General features: G+C 41.7%; 1 protein-coding gene across 2 annotated transcripts in view; it reads left to right on the top strand.

Annotated features, from left to right (window-relative positions):
• Window positions 1-15,847, top strand: part of PRKCH (protein kinase C eta) — a 219,929-nt gene that overhangs the window by 69,999 nt on the left and 134,083 nt on the right. The gene's annotated exons all lie outside the window — the stretch shown is intronic.

Here is a 15,847-nt window from a genome sequence, read left to right as displayed (position 1 = left end):
CTTTTGCTCAGCATAATTTCTCTGAGACCCATTCATGTCATTGTGTATATTAGTATTCTGTTCCTTCTTACTGCTGGGTATTCTATTACATAAATGTAGCACAATTTTGTTTGCTTATTCTCATCTTGATGGACATTTTAGAGTTTTCCCTGTTTGGGGTTATTATAAAGAATGCTTCCATAAACATTCTTGTACATAAATTACACTTTGATTTTTCTTGGGTAAATACCTAGCAGTGGAATTGCTGGACAATAGAGTAGACACATGTTTAACTTTATAAGAAACTTTCAAATGGTTTTCCAAAGCGGTTGTATTCTTATATTCCCAGCAGCAATGTATGAGAGTTCCAGTTACTCTGTATCCTCCCCAGCACTTGGTATGGTCATTCTCTTTAATTTTAGACATGCTGGTGGCTATGAAATGATATCTTGTAGTTTTAAGTTGCATATCAAATTCCCTCTAATTTCTGTCTCTTTTCTGGTGGCCCTCCAGTGTTTCCAATTAATTGTTTTAGAATGTATTTCTAAATATCTTAATTGTTTTTGGTGGGAAGATTAGTCCATTACAAGCTACTCCACTGTTACTAAAATCCTTGCAAAGATCTGTAAATGTGTGGCTTCATGGTTTGTCTCTTTGGTGTTGGCATTTTGCAAATTGAGGACACTTTTTTTTTTTTTTTGCGGTACACGGGCCTCTCACTGTTGTGGCCTCTCCCATTGCGGAGCACAGGCTCCGGATGCGCAGGCTCAGTGGCCATGGCTCACGGGCCCAGCCGCTCCGCGGCATGTGGGATCTTCCCGGACCGGGGCGCGAACCCGTGTCCCCTGCATCGGCAGGCGGACTCTCAACCACTGCGCCACCAGGGAGGCCCGAGGACACTTTTGAGAAGTGGTTTTCTCTCGTCTCAGCCAACCCTTCTCATTCATGCGGGCAAATTGTCTTAATGTTAACATTTTTCAAGTTGTTGTCTCAATTGTTGCATCTTATCTTTTGAAATTAGCAGAAACTTGGGATACTTGAACATGAAAAAACTGTCCAGATTACAGTTTGGGGGTCTTCTGCCTGCTCACAGTTCTTTTGGTTTGGCTTGGTTATCTTGAACATACAGGATTCGTGGGAAAAAGGAGTCTGCTCATAACTCAGTCAAATAAAATATAATGTAATATTACAGAACATTGCTGATAGAACATTCTTACAGCACACGGAACATGGGTACAGCCATGGTATAGACAAGCCCAGCAGTGAGAATAGAGGTGTGAATGAGGAGTGAGTGAGATTCTGAATGTGCTGAACTACGTTTTTGCACTGAGTGACAAGGGACCAGTGGAGTGAGGCCATGCCTGTTAGACCAGGTCTGATGGTGCCATTGTTGTTACATGACATCTTGTTTTTAGAGTTACACCAGCTCTCTAGGACTAAATTTTATTACGTTTTTACCTTCCTTAATTTTACACTAGAAACATCAGAACAGTGGCTCTGGAATACTCCTCAGTATTCTCATAGTATTGGGTTGGCCAAAAAGTTTGTTCGGGTTTTCTGTGTTACAAAGGAACCTTTTTGGCCAACGCAATATTAGTTTATTAGTTATAGTGATAAGAAGAAAGGAATGTCAAGTGTTATTTGGGGTGAGTTCTTACCAGGTCATTGCAATTATATTCCTTTCGGAGGTGACCCTGCGTAAAATGTTGAGGCAGGCCGAGTTCATCTTTGGTAATTCCACCTCCCCTCTAAGTCCTTCCTGTTCTCTGCCTTCCACTGTCTCTTACTCCAGTAAGATGCCCAGTGATCTCCTCTCTCCAGGAACACTTGCTAATAAGGAAGACAGTGAATTCATGGACTAATTCACACTAAAATGATAGAGATCGCTGTCTTAGCACTCTACCCCTCTTAGGTGTGCCTGCGTAGTTTAAAAGATGCTGAAAGAGCTGTTTTATCCATGAGAAATAGATATTTTTAATGTTGAAATTTCAGGATCTATGGCATCACGGTGTGGGCCGTATTTTAGAAGCTCAGGTCTGTTCTCTTTGTCTGTGGGAGCCTTGCCTTGTCAGTTTGGCTCCTAGGCCGGGGCTCAGCTTGAGCTCGCACGTTACTGCTGCCTTAGGGCACAGCTTCCTTGTCACATGCAGACAACGTGATGGCTGCCTCTGTGTGTGTTACACAAGGAGGGAATGGAGCTTCCCAGCCCACACGCACCTGCCTCAGCTATGGCAGCACCTGGACCTGGCACTGTGAGAATGTCCCTGGCTTGGCCTCTCACCTGTCAGCCACCCTAGATCATCCCTGGCCATAAAGCGACAGGTTAGACTGAGAGAACATTTGGAGCTCTAGTTTCCATCTAGGATGCTGAAGGGTTTTACATAAAGAAGCAGGATGAGGTCAGGCTTGCCTGGGGTGGCTCAGGCTGTGAAGGGGGCATTGGCCTGGGATCCCAGAGGGATTGTCGAAGCTCAAGAAATGTTGGTTGATGAAAGAATGAAATAATGCCACATGCAGCAACATGGATGGACCTAGAGATTATCAGGCTAAGTGAAGTAAGTTAGAGAAAGATAAATATCATATGATATCACTTGTATGTGGAATCTGAAAAAATGATACAAATGAACTCATTTACAAAACAGAAACAGATTCACAGATTTAGAAAACAAGTCTATGGTTACCAAAGGGGAAAGGTTGGGAGGGGCATAAATTAGGAGGTTGGGGTTAACATATACACACCACTACATATAAAATAGATAAAAAGGACCTACTGTATTTCACAGGGAACTCTACTCAATATCCTGTAATAACCTATATGTGAAAAGAATCTGAAAAAGAATGGATATATGTATGACTGAATCACTTTGCTGTACAGCAGAAACTAGCACAACATTGTAAATCAACTATACTCCAATATAAAGTAAAAGTTAAATTAAAAAAAAAAAGAAGTGTTGGTTGAGCCTCGGCATGCATCTGATCTATCTCATAGGGTTATTTTGAAGGTCAGGTGGTAGAATGCGTAGGGAAATGCTTTGCAAACTGTAGAGTGCTCTGTGAAGGTACACTAGTGGGTTCTTATCTCTGTGTTCCTGTTGTCACAGCAGCAGGAGTCCTGTCATTCTCCCCACCCCTGCCTGGGACCCCAAGTATACTCAGCAGGTGTGTTTTATTTCGACACTGCGTTTATTTTATACTAGAAGCTTCGAGAATTTAGTGGACAGTTTCTAATATGATGTTGGCTTATTGCCATGGCTGTTTCCCTTTCATGGCCTCCTATAGGGGTTCTGCCATTAGCCCAGATGCTATAATCCCAAAGCTCTCCTTTAAAAAGCAGTTGCTTAAATGGAGCTGTGGTCTGTGATATACAGGACTGGCATTAGGAGCTACTGACTACTCCTTATTTCATCCTGTCTCATCTGTTCATCTTTCATTAATTGTGCTGAATTAGTAGCTAAGGCAAAGACGTTTTTATTAAATATAAGACGTGACTGAGAAATGACATGAGAAATGCCTGCTGGGTACAGACCTGTGATCTCATCACAGATGCTGGGGAGATAAAGATGAACAAGACACGGACACTTGAAGGAGCTCATAGGAGGCAGGCAGATGCAGCCCATGTTTGCAGTGCAGGGGCCCAGGTCCCAGCATAGGAATAAGTCCAAGGCATGTTGTTGGCTGGCAGGAATATGTGATTGGATCAGCCAGGAGATTTTAGAAGAAGTTTCAAGTGGTGGTGGCAGGGGGGCGGGGGCGGGTGATGTTTAAAGCAAGTTGGAATGATCCTTAGAAATGTCCCAGGCCGGGGAAGATGGTTCAAGAGGGGATGACAGTTTGTTCACAGGCATAGGGGTGAGAGAACAGTGACGGGTTCCAGAGACTGAAAGTAGCGAGAGGGGTGCCGAAGGTGAGGGAGTGCAGTGGGAGGTGTAGCAGAGACTTGGGAGGGCCTCATGCGTAGGTCTGCCCGGGAAAGTCTGAGTTTGTCTGCTATACCACTGTAACTACTAACAGTGTCACCTTTCACTCTCAGAAGGGTCCCAGGTTAGAGGATAAATTGCCTGGTCACACACTACTTCTAGGCTAGTAGACATGATGGGGTGCCAGTGAAGGGTTTTAAGGAATGAGAAACAAAATCTGACTTGGTAGCTGTGGGTACAAGGGGCCTGGGGCTGGAGGCTGTTCAGATCATAAGAGGAGACAGCGGTGTAGACAGCCCGTAAGACAATTAAAGCTGTCTGAGGGAGAGGTTACTAGAGCCCAAGTTCAGTTGGAATCTGCAGGATGGATGGAGAGGAGGGGACAGCTATGAGAAAAATATAGATCTCGAAACCGACAGGAATTGGCAGTTCATAGGGTGTCAGGGATGAATAGGGATGAGACCCAGATGATGCTCAGAGGGGTGTGGAGTCATTCACCAGAGCAGAAACGTAGGAATGGAATGTGATGAATTCAGCTTTGAATGGGTGGAGTTTGAGAAGCTTGTGGGAAACCCAAGTGGAGATGTTTAGGAAGAACTAGCAATAGAAGTCTTGAGTTTGGCAAGACATTGAAGCCTGAGATGTAGCTCTGGGTGCCAGTGGGAGACAGGTACAAGGATGAAGGGACCCAGTAAGAAGAGTTAGAGAGAAAGCCAAGGTTGACTAAGAGCAGAACTCTGTGGAACACCAGTAATTAAGGACCTGGATCACAGATGATAATTTGTCAAACTCACTCAAACTCTGCTGAAGGTTTACTTAATGAACACCCATTTTGTTAATATACTCGTTCAGTAATATCTGAGTGCTTACTGCATGCCAGGGACTGTTTCGCCAGGTGGTAGAAATTGGCATCAAAATGGTGATAATGAAGTCTGGAGAAAGGACAGAACATGAAAGTCTTTTTGAAAAGTCATACTTGAATCGGTGTTAACAGTAGTAGTTTCACAGTTTGATGATAAAGTATGCTGTGTATAGGTTTATGTTTAATGCTGAGGTAAGAAGATGAACCTGCTTAAAAACCTACAGTGAGGGCTCTTCATTAAACTGAGATGGAGCAAGAAAACGCTTCGTGGAAGTCTGTCACAGAGCTGAAGGCATAACATTATCAATGGGGTCAAAAACCCATCACCATTGTTCATCTTAAGAAAGGTGTTGGGCTTCCCTGGTGGCGCAGTGGTTGAGAGTCCGCCTGCCAATGCAGGGGACACGGGTTCGTGCCCCGGTCCGGGAGGATCCCACATGCCGTGGAGCGGCTGGGCCCGTGGGCCATGGCGACTGAGCCTGCGCGTCCGGAGCCTGTGCTCCGCAACGGGAGAGGCCACAACAGTGAGAGGCCTGCGTACCGCAAAAAAAAAAAAAAAATAGAGCATCTATTAGAGATACATATTGAAATGTTTACTGATGAAATGATAGCTGAGATTTACTTCAGAATATTCCAGAGGTGGGAGGAGGGGAGATAGGGTACAGATAAAACCAGATTAGCCACAAGCTGGCTGTTGAAGCTGGGTGATGGTTACATGTAGGTTTATTATAAGTTTCTGTCTACTTTTGCATGTGTTTGAGATTCTCTTTAATAAGAAATTAAAATTACACATTAAAAAAATCTATTTTCTAAACAAAAAACAGAATCTGGGTTGCCTCTGCAACATCCAAATGATGCTTTAACTTTGAACACATGCTACCTATTCTCATTTATAAATTAAAGCTGGTGTTTTTTGTCTGTATATATTTTATCCTTAATTCCCAATTTTTATGTATTACAAAGAGGTGAGTTAAAAATTTTAAATGACTAAAGTATTTCAGAAATCTTTTAAAGGTTCTACATAAATACTAAGCTGTGAGTCAAAAACTGCAGGTAGGAAGAGATGAGTAAGATAATTCCCTTCGTTCTGTTGTAAAGTTCTCACTCATAATGAATGACAAGTGAATCATCTCCTATTAACTATTACATAACATTTTTCCCTTAGAAAGTTTAATTTTAAGATAGTTTCCTAAAAGAATAAAGTAAATCAAAAGAATTAATGGTAGAAGTATCTTTATGAAGATAGTAAGATGAAAGTTCTTTGTGGACATGTTTCTTCCCCAGAGTTCCCAAAGCAAACTTGAAAGTATTCTGCACCAGTTTAGGAGGAAAAAGTAACTTCTTAAAAGACAAACAAAAATGCCACCTGACAGAGCACCTATCATTTGTGGATTTGAAGCTCGTTGAGAAAACTTTGCTAAAACTTTGAATCACCCCCTTCTTTCAGGCTCTTATTATGTTACTTGGAACTAATAACACATTTCCCCCTGGGAAGAATATAGAAAGTGCTCGAATTTTGGTATCTGCTTATTCTTTCTACTAAGGCAGTGCATTATAATGTAGAGTAAGATTATGATCTTTTTGAACCATTTTCACTCAAATTTCCTGTGTCAAACCACTGGTTTACATATAATTATGTTCTCTGCTAAATCATCGTGACCACATGTACCAAGGCAGATGAAACGTATTAACTGCTTGAAGGCTGCAACCCCCAGTTTCTCACTGTATCTGACACTCTCAATGTGTGTCATTTTTAAAGGGGAAAATGTTATCTCTGATGACAGTTGTTTTTTAGTATTCCTTTCTCATGTTTCAAGCCTGGTGACAGCTTGTTGATATACTTTTTCTTAATTTAGATTTTTTTTTTAATTTTTAAATTTTATTTATTTTTGGCTGCATTGGGTCTTTGTTGCTGCGCGCAGGCTTTCTCTAGTCGCGGCGAGCGAGGGCTACTCTTCCTTGCGGCGCGCGGGCTTCTCATTGCGGTGGCTTCTCTTGTTGCGGAGCACAGGCTCTAGGCATGAGGGCTCCGTAGTTGTGGCTCATGGGCTCTTAGAGTACAGGCTCAGTAGTTGTAGCACACAGTCTTAGTTGCTCCGCGGCATGTGGGATCTTCCCGGACCAGGGATCAAACCCATGTCCCCTGCATTGGCAGGCGGATTCTTAACCACTGCACCACCAGGGAAGCCCCTAGATTTTTTTTTTTTTTTAATGTATTCTTTCTGTACATTCATCCTGAGGGATGAGTGACTACTTCCGTTCTCTTGCTGGTCCAAGCAGTTATGTGGTTCCCACTGGAAATGACTGCCAGGTTGGAGACAGGGTAGGAGAGAAAGAAAGGTATTGAGGGAATGGGGAACTGGAAAAAGAAGAAATGATCTTTTTAGAGGATTGAGACTAATTGTCCCATGTCATAGTTGATCTGCTCCTCCTTTCCATGACAGCGGGCTCATTTATTGAACTCCTTCTGAGGACCAGACGCTGTGGTAGGCCTGTAATTGAGCAAGTAGCAATAGCAGCCCTTGTTTTATTTTCTTCTGGTAGCAGGATAGCCTCGTACCCTCGTAACTGATGCCTTCTGTATGTTCCCGCTATCCTGTATGTTATTTCATTTGCTCGTCACAACAGACTTCTGAGGCTGATGTGATCCTCAGTATGCAAGCTCAGGCACACTGATTTGCTGTGGTCTCCTGAATAATGAGTGCCAGAGCCCAGACAGAAGCTCAGACTGGGAGGCTGAGGTCCAAGATCTTTCTAGGCCATCTAGCTATCTGGGAGGTGTTTCCATGTTTTATCTTGATTCTACCTTGGGAAAAAAAGACTGTCCTTTAGGTGGTATAATCCCACCCTCCTCAGAGTTTTGTCATCTTTTGGGATAATGTCTTTTTTGCAAGGCTTTCCTTGGATTCCTCCTTCTTAAACCTAAAGATTGACATTGACCTAGGAACGGTTCCACCTTCTCAAATACAAGGTATGGATCAGAGAGCTCTGAGAAGGCTGAGCTTAAGATTTCCTGAGTTTTACCGTCATCATCCGTAGCTTCTCTTAATGCAGGCATTAAACTAGAACTCGGAAGAAATTCAAAGTCAAATAAACGAGTTCAGCTTAGGATATGATAGCTATATTTGCCTAGTTATACCTCAACCATCATTAGCTTCATCCTGACTACTTCTCTTACTTGCATTGACTATTGATGATAAACTTTTAAGTGGTGTTTTTGTTCAGAATTCTTCATTTGGTTCTCAAAATGTGGTCCTGCAGATCTCTGGGGGTTCCAGAGACATTTTCAAGAGGTCTGTAGTTCAAAACTATTTTCCGTATAATACTAAGATGTTCTGTCTTTTTTTAAAATGTGTTGACGTTTGCACCAGTGGTGCAAAAGAAGTAGTGGGTAAAACTGCTGGTGCCTTAGAATGAATCAAGCCACCAAAGTGTACAGTTGTCAGTGTAGCCAGTGTATTCTTCCTCCCTGCAATTGTGTGGCAATGGCAGAGAGGAAGAGTTTCACGTAAGAATATCTTTGATGAAGCACTAGACATGATTACTGTTCTTAAGCTCATCCCTTGACTATATATCTTTATAATATTCTGTGTGACAAAATGGGAAATATGCACAAGACGCTTCTGCTACATACTGCAATACTACCGTGTCTCAGGAAGAACACTTGTATGATTGAGCTAGCCACTTTTTTTTTGCCATGGGGCGCCATATTTACTTGAAAGAATGATGGACAAACTATAGTTATGGAGACTTGGGATTTTATGAGGTATTTTCTTAAAAATGAGTGAAATGAGCTTGTTACTTCAAGGCAAGCAACTGTGAGTATGACGCCAGTGATAAAATTGGATCCTGCAAGCCATAGGTAGAATTTTGGAAAATTTATAACCACCATATGAGCTTGTCAGCTTGCAATACTTAAAAAAGACTTTTCACATGAGTTTGTTGTTGATGTTAGCAACTGTGATTTTTAATATTGTAAAATAGGTCAACATTTGGAAGAGGATCTGCATAACTCAGTAAACCCATGTTTTCAAAATGACCAGTACAAAATGTTACAAAACCATGCATGGGTCAAGGATCCATTGAAAGCTGAAGATAGACTAATCGATTTAATACAACAGTATAAAAAGTTCATTGATTGTTTTTAGATTCTACATTGCAGCTAACCTTTAAGAAGCTACCACTTGTCAAGTTTTGATGTAGAATCAAAGAAGTACCTGAAACTATTAAAACACTCTCTTTTCCACTAATTTCCATGCGAGGCTGGATTTTGTTCACATATTTCATCTAAAACAATGTTTCAGCAGATTGAATACAGAAGCAGATCTAAGAATCCAGCTGGCCTCTAAGTCACACATCAAAGAGATTTGCAAAATTGTAAAACAATGCCACTCTTCTCACTTAACATTTTTTGCTTTAGAAAATAGAGTTATCTTTCATAAAAATATTATTTTTGTTAACATGCAATGGACTTGTTTTAAATGAATAAATATTTTTAAAGTCTCAATTTTAATTTCTAATATGACAAATATTGGTAGAGAGAACCCACAGAAACCAAAACTGAGTCCTTGATTTTTAAGACTATAAAAGGGCCCGGAGACCAAATTATTTTTAGAATTTCTAGGTTATTTTTCCCCTTTATCTTTCTTTCGGAAGTCCAGAACTTTTCATTTTAGCGAGAATTTAAAGAGAAGGAGCTGACAGACATTTGTGTACATTCTATTGGCGACTGATGTTAGGTGACAATTAGGTGATAAACACGACAGAATAATTCAATCATTTTTTGAAACTGTAATCCTTTTTCTCTAATTATTTTGACTGTGCAATGTACTTTTTCAGCCGGTTTTTGTTATAAGCCTTTTCTCATAAAAATAGGGAGGTCAGGAAATGACGCCCAAACAACCCAAAAGCGTATGGTGGTTTCTAACTTTAGAGGTGCCTGTTACGGGTAGCTTGATGCTAAACCTTTGCTTGATTTGAGCGGAACAAGGCAGTCGCAGTACTTCTGAGCAAGTGATCAGAGCTGTAAGCACTAAAAGCTGAGCTGCAAAAATAGCTCAGAAGTCTATGGACGGAAGCATCAGCAGATTCACCTTATGTGACACTCACTTATTAACCAGCATGTTCCTCTAAAATCAAGGTTCTTGCAAAACAGAGTCTGGCTGGTATCTTCATTTTCTCAAGCTTCATATTTTTTTAGTTGAAATTATACTCATGCAGTGTTCTCTCAGTGGATCTGAGATTTGGGAAAAACAAATGATTTAATTATCTGATAGAAAAATTAATTGCTCCAGAGTCTGGTTTCATTATGCTTCAGTCTCATTTCCAGCAACCTCAGAGCTCTCTGCTCTTTTTGTTTCAAACGAACAAGTCAGCAGAGGTTCTGTTTGCCAGGCCAGTAACATCGACATCCCTTTTATTAGGTAGTGACGCCTGTGTCAGTGGGCAGGTAAAGAGGCAGGAAGACCTGTTTCTTTCCTTCCCCCCTGAAACTTGTCTTCAGCATTAAGATTTCATCCTGGTGTCTGAAATTTCTGTTCAGCAGTAGCTGACTTCCAGCATGAGCTTGAGAGTGGGCGAGGGGGGCCTTAGTGATCTAGGGCTGAAGACACATTCTTTGTGCACGTCAGAGATTGCCTTCGATTTTCTAAGTGCAACTTAGTTCTGACATTGTTTTGGAGAAAGTCAGTTGCTATCTCTGTGAATTTACTTGGTTACAGAATATACTGGGTTGAGCGATACTTCTAAATTATCACCGCTTGGATCCAGTGGATCAAGGGAACTCTCTCTGGACACACACAGAGTATTTGTGTATAACATTGTGTGATGTATATATGCATGCCTGTGTGTAGGCAAGTGTTTAATAGTGACACTGAGTTTATTATAGTAGAACTCAAAAAGTGTGTAGGTGGAGACGCAAACAATTAGACAAATTAACATTGTATGCCAAGTGGTAGGTGCTATGGAGAAAATAGAGTAGAGCAAGGGGACAGAGATGAAGACTGTGTGTGTGCAGTTCTGTTCAAATCAGGTTGGTATTTGAGCTGCAGATCTGAAGGAAGGGAGGGACCATGAGGTTGTGTTGGGGGAAGAGGGGACAGGAAATACAAAGACCCTAAGGCAGGGGTGTGGTAGGTGAGTGAGAGCAGTAGGGAGAGGATCGTGGCTGAGCCTTGGGATCCAGGGGAGGTACCAGCATCATTTTGACACAAGGTGTGTACCCTGTTAATGTCACTTCCCTTTTCAGGAACATACCTTTGTTAATTAAGTGAAGTTGAAGTTCACCTATATTTGATGCTGGCTTGCCATTTGGCTCATTGAACATAATATTCCCCCTTTGGCTAGGGGCTTGAAGAGCACCATATTTACAGCCACTTATCATGATTTAATGTAAGTTGCTAAAGCAGAAACTTTTAAATTTATCATGAAGACTTTCCCAAGTTCTGTGCATTCCATCAGGGTTTCTTATTGTTCTAAGCTACATTAGGATCCACTACACAGCTTAATAAGCATTAAAAGTTCAAATGTACTATCTGGGGATATATAACAAGTCCATGCACTGGTAAATATAATTAGCTGTAATTCAATTCTAGTTACAGGTTGTTAAGAAATTACTCTTATTTGTGAGCCTCACCCATCTAAAACACAGTAAATTTAGGTTCAGCTAGTCTTCTGTCTGTGAACATGGTGGGAACTATCTATCATTTGTTAAGTTTTAATAAATGTTAGTGACACATCTACTAAACATCTGGAAAAGTAAATAGGTTGAAGGTCAGTCTGGGTACATAGGGGTTTTAGTGTATACCTTTTGGAAGGTTAATTCTTACTGCATTTTGACGATACTTTTTTCGTGTAATTGAGGACACTTCCATTACCTGAGTCCTTAGATTGGGAATTACCAAGTACTGAAAATGGGGCCTTCAAAAAGTATGAAATGTCAAGAGAGGATCTATATTCTAGATCAGTGGTATCACTTGAGAATTTTGAAAAATACAGATTTTCAGGCCCCAGACTGAATCAGAATCTCTGGGGAAGAGGCCAGGGAAACAGATTCCTAATAAGCACTTAGGCTGGTTCTAATAGTTGGCCATGTTTGGATGCCCCTGTTGTACCTTAAATCATATCTAATTTGATTATTGGAACATTCTGGTGATTGGGAGGTTTGCTAGTTGAAAAAAAAAATGTAGAAAAAAACCTGCATAGCAGAGTGTATTACTTTGATGCATAGTCTTTTAAGAGTTGACAGAACTCCAAGTTCATTTTTTTTAAACAGCCTTTAAAATGCTGTGATGTAAAGTGGTCAGACTATAGTTTTTTCACTTTTAGGAGGAGAAAATGAGACTCAGAGGCAAAGGGCCTTGCTGCTGTCTACACTCGGTGCTAATGCTGAGACTCAAGTCAGGATTGAACATAGTAAAATCAGGTTAGGAATGTTGGCTTTGAGACAGGTTCTAGATGTTTCCCCTTCTCTTCAAGTAACTGGGGTCAGGAAAAGGCAATTTAAAGTGATTCCAGTTACAATAGGAGCCAAGATTTAAAAAAATAGTATAAATGTTTTAAAAGATTTGATTGGTGCTCTGTCTTTAAAAATGATGACAAAAATTATGAAAGTTTCTTTCATCTCTTATTTATCAGTGTTTGGGTTACAACGGCACCTGTATGCTAATTTTTAGAACCAAGAACAGATCAAATAACTCAGCGTGTACTTTTCTGACTGATCTGAAGTCTTGATATCTTTCATTTTATGCTGACTTTCTCAGCACTCTCATGAGGAGGGTTATTTTTGCAAAAATATTTGAAGATGTGATGAAGTTTTCCAAAGGCTGGGCATGGCTCCATCAGTGTTGATCTCTTGTTCCTTGGTGGTGGACCTGACACCTGGATTTACTTTGTCAGGGCCTTAGCTGTGATTGGAGCAGCTTGTCAATCAATTTCAAGACCTGCATCAGCTACAAGGTCTCACTTTGACCCTGCACCTGACTTTAATTGTGTAAGTTGTATTGTGGAGTATAGCTGATACTCAGAAAATGAGAACAGCAGCCATTCACATGGTAAGAATAGGATAGTTTTAAGCAGGTAGGAATGTCAGAGAAGGGACTAGTTTAAAAGTGGTCAGTCTGTTCCTTGATGACGATATTTATGCTTTGAGCATTTAGTTTACCTTTATCAATCTTACTATGATGGGGGATTTTGGAAATGAAAACTCAGATGATGAGTATGGGTGTCTCAGTGAAATAAATAACTTATTTCCTAGGAAGGGTGTAGTAACTCTTGAATATGTCAGTAGTGTTCAGATACCATTGTGTAAAAGGGACTGTGTATCTGGGTACCACCATCTCATCGAATGGTTACTTAGAATCCACCCGAAGGAGTACCTAACAATAACTGGAGGGGTCTTTCCCTCAGTGAACTTTAGGAAGGATTCATTGACAAAGACTGAACTTAACTCTCAGAGGGAACCATTGATTTTGTTAAACATATTAATAAGTGACGATTCAGTAGGACTCTGATACCTCCTGCTGGCCCCTCAGGACCCTGTGGGGACACTCAGCCAGGATGCAGAAGAAACTTTCTGAGTCCTGCTCAGGTGTACCTGTGTCCAGTCATGTCTTGCTCCACGCCTCTGTCTCAGGGGTTGCACGTCCTTAGTAGATGCTCTAATTCCTGGGTTCTTGGTCTTGCCTCTGTGAGTGATCCAAGTTTACTCTAAGTCCAGTCTTATGGGCCCTCTTTCTAATATGTAGGATATTGACCATATGCTGGCTGTGTCTGTTTGGTCGTCTCTCTCTCCCTCTAACCAGGAACCATGAACTGCTTAGGGGCTGAACTTGGCCCAAAGGTGGGTTTTGTTTTGTTTGTGGCACAATACAGTGCTTTTGAAGTGTTTCAACTTGAACTCTTCAGGCCGGGCAGGGTTCTCCAGGGCATCCCTGTTCCCAGCACTGCCTGTTATCTGAATTCCCTCTGACTTCACATCTCCATGGCTCCACCTCTCAGTTTGCAATCCTGAATCTGTTTTTTCTTGGCAATGTGTAGTAGCCGTGGGGCACTCTTAATTGTCTTTTACAGGGAAGGATCACTTCTTTGCTGGAGTCAACTGAAAACACTTTGTGAAAGTTCCTCTCTTGCACCCTTCAGCATCCCAACCGACCCCAGTGGCCCTCCCACTTCCGGTTTTGGGTCAGCCAGAGTCTCACTGTTCAGGGGAATTTTGCAGGGAAGGGTAGGGAAAGAAATCTCTCTTCGTTGTTTTTGTTTGTTTGTTTGTTTGTTTGTTTTTTAATCCAGGAAATAAGTCAGACTTTTAGATAATAGGTCACTTTTAGTGATGTCTGTCTCCAGCTTCCTGAATGCCCCCAAATGTTCATTTCTGGTGTTAGTGTTAATCCTTTCTTTAACAGAACCTTACAGATACAATCCCCTGGGAACTGCTGTTGGGAATCTCTCACTGTGCTGGAGATGCGGGGTCCGTGGTAGAAGGGCATCAGCTTTCAATCAGATGGACCTGGTTCTGCTTCCTGTACTTCCCAGTCGTGTGTGACCTTGAGCAATAGTTGCCTTACATGGAAAGTACAGGGCTGGTGGTATCTACCCCCAGGATTGTTTGTTGTGAAGGTTATGTGAGATTATACACACACACACACCCACAGTGTTGTATTATGGCCTGATGCAGATTATGTACCCACCCATTTGGGAAGGAAATCTGTACCCAGTTTATTTCCATGTACTTTGTGATGAATCATCTGAAAGGCACTGGGGAAAATATGATGACATAAGCCTCCTTTCTCAATCATTGTTTCAAATCCTAGACAGCATTTGAACCTATCATGTATTTCATGTTCTGGAAGGGGTGCAAGGTACATTCCAGTCTGTGTGTCTAAGTGCTTTTGATGGGAGCTGCCATTGATGAAGCCGTGGACGTGAGAGAAGGTACAGGAATAATTCACTCCCTGTGAGGGGGGCACTGCTTTGCCAGTTTCCTGCTTGCTGGGCCCCAAGGAACATAGGTTGCCCCTCTTCCTAAATCTGCCTGCCAAAGCCAATGTTACATCTTTCCCCGAGTCACCCCTTGAGGACCTAGCTAATTCCTGGGTTGCTGCTGCACGGTGCCTCCTTGTGAGGGCTGATGGTGTGTGTGCGTGTGTGTGTGTGTGTGTGTGTGTGTGTGTGTGTGTAACTGCCATGGTCTCCCCGTAGGAATGGTGGTAGGACAGCAGGACAGGCATTAGGATCTACTCCCCTGTCTAGCATGACCCAAGGAGCAGTGGGTCCAGGAATTGTCCTTTGGGATCATATTGAAAACCAGCTCCCATGGCTGGCTGGTTCCTTTAGTGCAGATATATGGATGCAATGAGTACCTTCTTCACATAGCTATTTTAAGATGAATGAGTTAATGTTTGTAAGACATTTCTAGGTCCCAGAAAGGTGTGTTTTAAAAGCAGATTGCATGTGCTGCTTGCTGTTAATTTCTTATCCCTAGAGGATTGAATTTTAAGTGACAGGTTGCACATTTTAAATTGTCAGGCGGGATTGGCTCTTGTCCTCTACCTTTTCCCCATACCCGGATTTTGTTAGGTTTGGTCACCGGCCTGTTGACCTAAGTGCTGTCCATCAACTCGGAGCAGCCCTAGCTGTTTTATTTTGTTGTTGTTGTTATTTATTCACACATTGCAGTTGGTTCACTCCATGTGGATGTTTTCGTAGCCTTTGGTCTTTTTCCAAATATTTACTTTAGTTTATTAAATTAGTTCCTCATTTATCAGTTAAAGTGTGTGTTGACTTTTGCGGTTTTAATTTTACAGGCTAGGTTGTCTTTGTATTGCCAGATGGTGTCTCTTGTTTGAGTCCATAAGCAGGGTTTGTTTGTGGACTGGCTTGTTTTGTTGAGGGCTTAAGCACTACCCAGTTCCTTCTTAAGTTAAGGATGGTGTTATATTCAAGTGAAAATCCATTTTAAATCCAGTATTTAATTATTAATTAAAATATCTCTTGTGTGGGGCTTCCCTGGTGGCACAGTGGTTGAGAGTCCGCCTGCCGATGCAGGGGACACGGGTTCGTGCCCCGGTCCGGGAGGATCCCACATGCCGCG

The sequence above is a fragment of the Neophocaena asiaeorientalis genome, unplaced genomic scaffold (genome assembly GCF_003031525.2).
Source record: "Neophocaena asiaeorientalis asiaeorientalis breed wild unplaced genomic scaffold, Neophocaena_asiaeorientalis_V1.1 scaffold698, whole genome shotgun sequence".
Taxonomy (NCBI): Eukaryota; Metazoa; Chordata; class Mammalia; order Artiodactyla; family Phocoenidae; genus Neophocaena; species Neophocaena asiaeorientalis.
Note: the sequence above shows the minus strand (reverse complement) of the source record. Positions and strands in the feature narration are given on the sequence as shown.